Below are 7,849 nucleotides of genomic sequence, written 5' to 3'. Positions count from 1 at the left end.
CATCCACACTCCCACCCCTGCCTGTTACAGGAGGTGGCTGGCTATCTCATGAACAATTGGAAAATAGTGCTTCCATGTTGCTGTTGGTGTATCTGGAACAGTTGCAACTATCTTATTTTTAAAGATATCCAGCATAATCCTGATCTTATTGTAGCTAATGTTGCTAGATACACTCTTCTATGGGCAGGTGCTCAAGAAGATAGGCTGGTCAAAAGGATCCGCAGGGTAGCCATCAAGCTGCAGTTTGATGAAATTGCCAAGAAGAAAGCAACTGATGAAGTGAGAGATAATTTCCCTGCAGACCCAAGTTAGTGTCTATTGGTTGATCTGTTGGTTTTGTGGGGTTCTTTGTGGTCTGTTACCATAAACAACTTTTATGTTCTTTGTCTTCTCACCCTCTCTTCAGTAGTTTTTGTTTAGTTGTGTAGTTGATACTTTGAGGTTTTAGCTAAGGTAGGAAGGTAGGAGATTGTTGGGCGCAGAGTCACGTCCTCACGCCGCGGAAGCGATATCAGCTGAGAGATAGCCCTGGCTTTTGTTATCACAAAAGCATAAATCAACCTCTATATTCTCGTTTCTCAAAGGAAACAAGAATAGAAAGTGAAATATTTTAACAAAGTAAAATATACACTCTTCCTCTCATCAGTTCTAGGACTGAAATATCGAGGGAATCTACAAGCAATAGCCAACACCCAGAAAACAATAAAGACATGAGATTTACGTGGTTCGACAAAATTACCTACGTCCACGGGAGGGGTGAGAGGAGATTCCACTATGAGGAGAACACCGACGACTTGTACAATCCACAAGCTCGTCTCAAAGAAAAAGATCTGATTTTTATACCCAAAAGAAATTAACCTCTCTTTTGTAAAATCTCTCTTTTCTCTCCACAAGATCTCTTTTCTAGCCGCCAGAAACAAACCCTAGTTTTCTCCTCTGTCGACTAAACAACCCTCTGTTTCAACTCACGCTCAGCCGCCAAAAGAACAAAACCCTTTGGTTTTTATTTTCTTTTCGCGTCAGTTTTTCTCCCCTGCAACGAAACCCTAGGAAACCCCTGTTCTATTTATAGAGATTTGATCCTATCGGGTGGGCCCCTGTTGAAACTCAGCATGTTGAATTTTCCTGAGCTCCACACGCGCATTATCTGCTCACATACCAAATTGTGGGTGGACCCCACTCATAATTCTCCACCTCGTACAACATTTGATAAACCTCAAATGTTGGACGAACACCAGAAGAATACTACGAACACCAAACCAGGCCAAACCAGATCATACCAGCTGCGCTACTATACCACGATTGCCTACGTACCCTCCACCAGGATCAAGCTAAACGTAGTTCACGATTTGTTCTCCATATAGTCTCCACCTTACCCCATCACTGCCCTGCAGGGCCATGCCCTCTCGGGCAAATTAACACGGGCTGATATGAAGTAAGTCCAAGTAATACTTAAACTTGCTACCTATGACCATCTTGGTTAACATGTCTGCGGGATTCTTATTTGTGTGCACCTTTATGAGAGAAATATCACCTTCCTCTATGACATCCCACACGAAATGATACCTGACATCGATATGCTTGGTACGAGCATGATGAACTTGATTCTTCGCCAGGTGAATCGCACTCTGACTATCGCACCACAAGTTCACGTTCTCCTACTTAATCCCCAAATCGTCTAGAAGACCCCACAATCACAATACTTCCTTCACTCCCTCCGCCATGGTCATGTACTCGGCCTCTGTAGTAGAGAGTGCCACTGTAGCTTGTAACATCGATCACCAACTAACTGGAACTCCATGTATCTTGAATACATAGCCAGTAGTAGATTGCCGTCTATCTAGATCGCCCGCATAATCAGAGTCAACAAACCCATCAATCTAACATGTATCTCTATCAAAACACAGACCCGTATCTATGGTACCTTTCAAGTACCTTAGGACCCATTTCACCACTTTCCAGTGCGTCTTTCCTAGATTCGTCATGAACCTGCTGACCACACTAACCGCCTGTGAAATATTTGGGTGTGTGCACACCATGACGTACATCAAACTGCCAACTGTACTAGCATAAGGAACACGCTCCATGTGTGCCTTATCTTTCGCTATAGTGGGAGATTGTTTACCTGAAAACCTGAAGTGTGGAGCCAATGGAGTCGCCACCGACTTTGTATTTTGCATCCTGAACCTTGCGATCACTCGCTCTATGTAGCCCTTCTGACTAAAGAACAATCGCCGATTCGCCCGCTCTCTCCTAATCTCCATACCTAGTATTTTCCTTGCAGCGCACATGTCCTTCATCTCGAATTCTTTACCAAGTTGAGATTTTAGCCTATCTATCTCCATCCTGCTCTTCGAAGCAATAAGCATGTCATCCACATACAAAAGGAGATATATATAATTACCTTCACGAAGTTTCCGAATGTAAACACAACAATCGTAATCGCTTCGGGAAAACCCATGCTCTAGCATGAAGGAGTCAAATCGCTTGTACCACTGCCGAGGAGATTGCTTCAATCCATAGATTGACTTCCTCAAGCGACATACATGATGCTCCTTATCATCAACCTTGTAGCCCTTAGTTTGATGCATGTAGATCTCTTCATCCAAGTCTTCGTGCAAGAAGGCCATTTTAACATCAAGTTGTTCTAGCTCAAGATCACCATGAGCAACAATACTCAATAACACCCGAATAGAAGTGTGTTTCACCACCGGAGAAAATATCTCATTGTAATCCACACCCTCTCTTTGTGCAAACCTTTTAGCCACTAGCCTCGCCTTGTACCTTGAATATCTCATTGTAATCCACACCCTCTCTTTGTGCAAACCTTTTAGCCACTAGCCTCGCCTTGTACCTTGTACCATCAAGCTCTGAAGGATCTTTCTTTCTCTTATACATCCACTTACAACCAATAGCTTTTCTAACTATGGGCAATGGGACTACCTCCCACGTTTGGTTCTTCCGAAGAGATTCCATCTCTTCTATCGCAGCCAACCAACTCTTACTATCTTTGTCCCGAATAGCTTCCTTGAAGGAGACTGGCTCATCATCCTCTATCGAGAGTGCGTATTCTACCAAATTAACTTGCTCATAGTACTTCAGCGATTGATCAGCCCCCAGCTTCTGTACCTGCTTGTATGCTCATCTTGGCCTAGTGGAAGCCAAACTATCCTCGAGCTGCTGTTGTTGTAGTGCTTGTGTATTCTCCTGTTGAACTTCCTCCTGCTCAAGCTCATCATCTACCTGATTTTCCACTTGAACATGACTAGAATCTGGTTGGTCTTTAGGTTCTATCTCAATAACCTGGGACTTTAAAGTCTCAATAGTCTCAGCACCGTCATCCTTGGGTGCCTTAGCAATCATGGACTTCTCATCAAAGGTAATATCTCTGCTGATTACGAACTTCAAATCTTCTGTACACAAAAGGTGATAGCCTTTTACACCTTTTGCATACCCTAAAAAATTACCTTTTTGGCCCTCGCATCAAGCTTTCCCTCGTTAACGTGATAATAGGCGGTACATCCGAAAATTCCGAGCCTCTCACAATCTACATGCTCCCCTGACCACACCCTATAGGGTTTATCACCATCCAGTGTAGAATGTGGAGAATTGTTCATAATATAACATGTTGTAGCCACCGCTTCTGCCCACCATTCCTTACCCAATCCAACATAAGATCGCATACTCATTGTCTTCTCCTGCAATGTTCGGTTCAGTCTCTCCGTGACCCCGTTCTGCTATGGTGTTGACCTGACTGTCCAGTGTCGAACAATGCCCTCCTGATCATAGAACTCCTTGAAAACACCGTCTGTATACTCTGTACCGTTATCAGATCTCAGTATCTTTAATTTCTTACTCGTCCTATTCTCAACCATTGCTTTTCACTTCTTGAATGTCTCGAATACCTCATTCTTATGCTTAAGAAAATAAATCCAAGCATACCTAGAATAATCGTCTATGAACGAGACAAAATACCTAGAACCACCCTTGGAAGTTGTCTGAGCCGAATCCCAAACATCCGTGTGCACATAATCTAATATACATCTGCTCTTATACTTGCTTTTCAAGATCTGGACCCCGTGCGCCTTTTCGTACACACAATCCTCGTAAAAATCCATGCAAGGTTTCTTCAGATTCTTCAGCAGACCCTCCTTACCAAGCAGAACTAGACCTTTCTCTGACATGTACCTAAGCAGTCTATGTCATAACCGTGTGTGCTCACATGGGTCTCCACCACTTCCTTCAGTTCCAACCGCTGCATCTCCCGTCACTGTCGTACCTGAGAGAGTATATAAATTACCGTGACGAAACCCTTCATCACTACAAGGGAACCCCGAACAACCCTCTTCACTCCATTCTCTGTAACAATCTTGCAATCACCGGCGTCCAATGCACCAACTGAGATAAGATTCTTCTGTAAGTCGGGAACGTGCCTCACGTCAGTCAAGGTTCGGACCACTCCATCATGCATCTTGATCTTGATATTACCTAGCCCCATCGTTTTACAAGCATGATTATTCCCTAGCAATACGGTTTCACCATCAATGCTTCTGTAGATAGTAAACCACTTCCTATTTGGGCACATGTGGTAAGAGCAACCTGGATCAAGAATCTACTTCCCGGAGATATCCTCCCCACCCGTGACGACATAACATTCCTTTAGAGACGACTTTTGTTTTGCTCCTTATCTTTCTACTTTCTTTTGGTGTGTCTTCTATCTCTTTTGTAAGGTATGTAAATACTCAGTTTATTTTCTTTATATACATATATAAATATATATATGAACAGGAAAGCACTTCCTGTTTTTTCAGCTAAAAAAAAAACGTTAACACATAGAGTAAAAAGCCTAAAATTGTGGCGCCTAGATGTTGTGCCTTGTTCTCTCACATGAATGGTTTCCGTTCAAAATTCTCATCTCATAAAACTTTAGTTTGTCATGATTCAAACTTATTATTCTTCTCGTTAAAATAGTTTATGAGATTTTAGAACATTTTAAGGACGTTTAGTGTAATTTTATAAGTTCATGGGGTTGTACAAAGAAACTGCCCAAAGTTCAGGGGGGTTTCGTGGAAATTTATCCTATATTTTTTCCAGTATTCTGGGCAAAGTTTATGTATACGTAGTTTTGCTCGATTTGCAGGTTCCAGTTACTTTGCACAATGAGAGTAAGCAGGCTAGAACATGGATTCAGATCCACAGTGAGGAAGCAAGAGAACATATTTCAGTGATAAACTGCTTGGCAACTTAACAAAAGGATGTATGTTTATCTGTTTTCTAACATATATGTTTACTTTTCCTGGTAGTATATGGTACTTAGATTTTTGGCTGCTGTTTAGGTATGGGGATTTACAAGGATTCAGCAAGCAAGAAAATGCTGAAAAAAATAGGAAAGGAGCTAGTTCTTGCATGGTGTCGAACTCATCATAGTCTGCCACCAAATGGAGAAAATCTGGAAATGTGTTCTCTAACACTTGTTGCTTATCTCAGAGATCAGGTAAACGTATTTGAAGTTAAGTGATTTTTTTTTAATTTTATACAAGATGGTTCAATTATCATTATTGATATAGATAATCCTTAGCTCTTGTGAAAAGAACTGGAATTGTGTTGTACTGGTAGGCAATTTTTTCTTATATTTTTATCTGTTCCCGCAAGAATTAGTGAAGACAATGACTCGGGAATTATGAAGGTAATGCACATGAATTATAATTCGGATTGGTCCCTGTCACTTCAAAAGCATGCAAGAATTTCTTGTGAAACAATTGGTTTGCATGACAATTCCAGCCTTCGGCAACTCATCTACAAACATCAGCCCTCTAATTTATAGTTGCTCGAATAAGCGAATGTGAAACCAGTGGACGTTATTAAAAGTATTGTTCAGACAACCACTTGGTATGAATCATGGCCCATATTCTCTTATACTGTAAATTATGTCGTATTCATCAAAAAGTTTAACGGGACCTAATTAATCGTAGAAAGTTAAAGACTGATGCAAATCCTCTATATAGAATACTCGATAATTTTTTTAGGGGGGTTATATCCCTGAAAATGTTTGTTTAAATAAATTTAAGTTTAATTCTACTTGTCCTAAGATACTTGTGGCAGAAAACTATTTGTAGCTGGTTTAATTTTCTTTCATTTTAGTATGAGGTAAGGACAGGATCTTGGAATTTGAATGATATGTTAGGTCTAGAAATACTTCGATTTTTGGAGCAAATAAATGTTCTTTGGCTAGAAGCATGCATTGTGCGCAGAAATATAAGCATCTAACTCTGAAGAGATTACACAACTGATAGAACCTCAACTTCTGAATGGGAAAAATCTGCTGGTCACTGCACATGCTTATTCTCTGAGGTCAATCCGTCATGTACTTGATAAGCTAACTGCTGAAGAGGCGAGAATTGTCACAATAAAAAAAATAAAAATAAAAAATAAAAAGTAGTAGTAATAATAATAGTCCTTGATTCTTTGCTTTAAATTCTCATCTTTGAGAGTCTGAGATTATCAGCAGAGAAAAACCTACTACTTAATACTATCTCTCAACTGGTGGTCTGCCTGGAGATGTGAACTGGCATCCTAATTCTGAACATATTCAAAGATGGATAGCACCTACTGAAGCTGGTGTATTTGTTCATACCAGAGTAATGAATTTTAATCTCTACATTGCTTGATACTAAGTCTTGTCATTTATGTTAAATACCAATGTATTGTCTATAAATGCAGTAACTAGCTTTCTATCGATAGAAGCTGGATAAGGTCCCTGATTGATAAACATGCTAACAGAAGCTAGCTTCAGTTTCACACGAGAACCTTATCCATACGATATATGTTGTAAAAAGCTTGTTCTCTGTGTGGAATGGATCATGATGACTGAGATTAAGTTGAACATTTTCTTCCCTTATATTCTTTTTTAGTGAAAGGCAGCATAATTTCCGAAGGGGAGTTGAGAGGTTTGATTCATGCTTTAACATCAGGATTTAGATGTGAATTGTATCTGATGAAAATTGGGGATATACTTAGAATGTATATGAAAAACACACCGACTGGATCCAAAACCTGTTAAAATACACCATAAATAGATAGGCAGAATACCAGGTATGATGCAAGTTTGAACCTAGCTCAGATATTATCAACTAAATCCTGTTTCCTGACAACTTAGGAAGGAGCTGAGCCTGAATGGCTACTAAATTGTAGCGAACAACAGTAACAGAAACTTTTGAACATAAATAGATAGGCAGAATACCAGATATGATGCAAGTTTGAACCTAGCTCAGATAGCAAGAGGCTTTGCCTTGTTCTCGTTTAAGGCTATTATGTCTGGTACTTATTTACATTTGACCATATCAAGGACCATGGTATTCGCATATTCATGAGTTTTCTGAGGGAAACATTAACACAAACAAATTTATATAATGCAAACTTCTGCAAATGATAAAAAAGATAATAGGGAGAGACAAAGTCGGAAAAGGGAATATAGAACAGCGTTCGAGTTCTTACTCAAGAAAAAATAATTAATTTTGGACTGGCATATATGTGCTTCCAAGTAAAAACATTCAGTAAGCATACTAATAAATGTGTTTTCTACTTGAGCTGCATTTGATTATATATGATACTTCATGTACATCACTGGTGATCAGGACTTCTGCATTCGAAGAGGCTATGGACATAGCACACAACTTCTCATGGATCTCTTTTGTTGTATAAGCGCAACATACAAGCTTAGGATTGATACGAAGCAACTGCAATGTATTTGCTTCCTCAAGAAAAAACTTCACAAGTTGGAACTCATTTTTTCCCTCCAAAAACGTAATTGAAATTGATATCTTTCAGATTTGGGAAAACACAAGCATCT

This window comes from Asparagus officinalis, chromosome 3 (assembly GCF_001876935.1).
Source record: "Asparagus officinalis chromosome 3, Aspof.V1, whole genome shotgun sequence".
NCBI classification, from domain to species: domain Eukaryota; kingdom Viridiplantae; phylum Streptophyta; class Magnoliopsida; order Asparagales; family Asparagaceae; genus Asparagus; species Asparagus officinalis.
The sequence above is the reverse complement of the archived record's forward strand: the minus strand, read 5'-3'. Positions refer to the sequence as shown.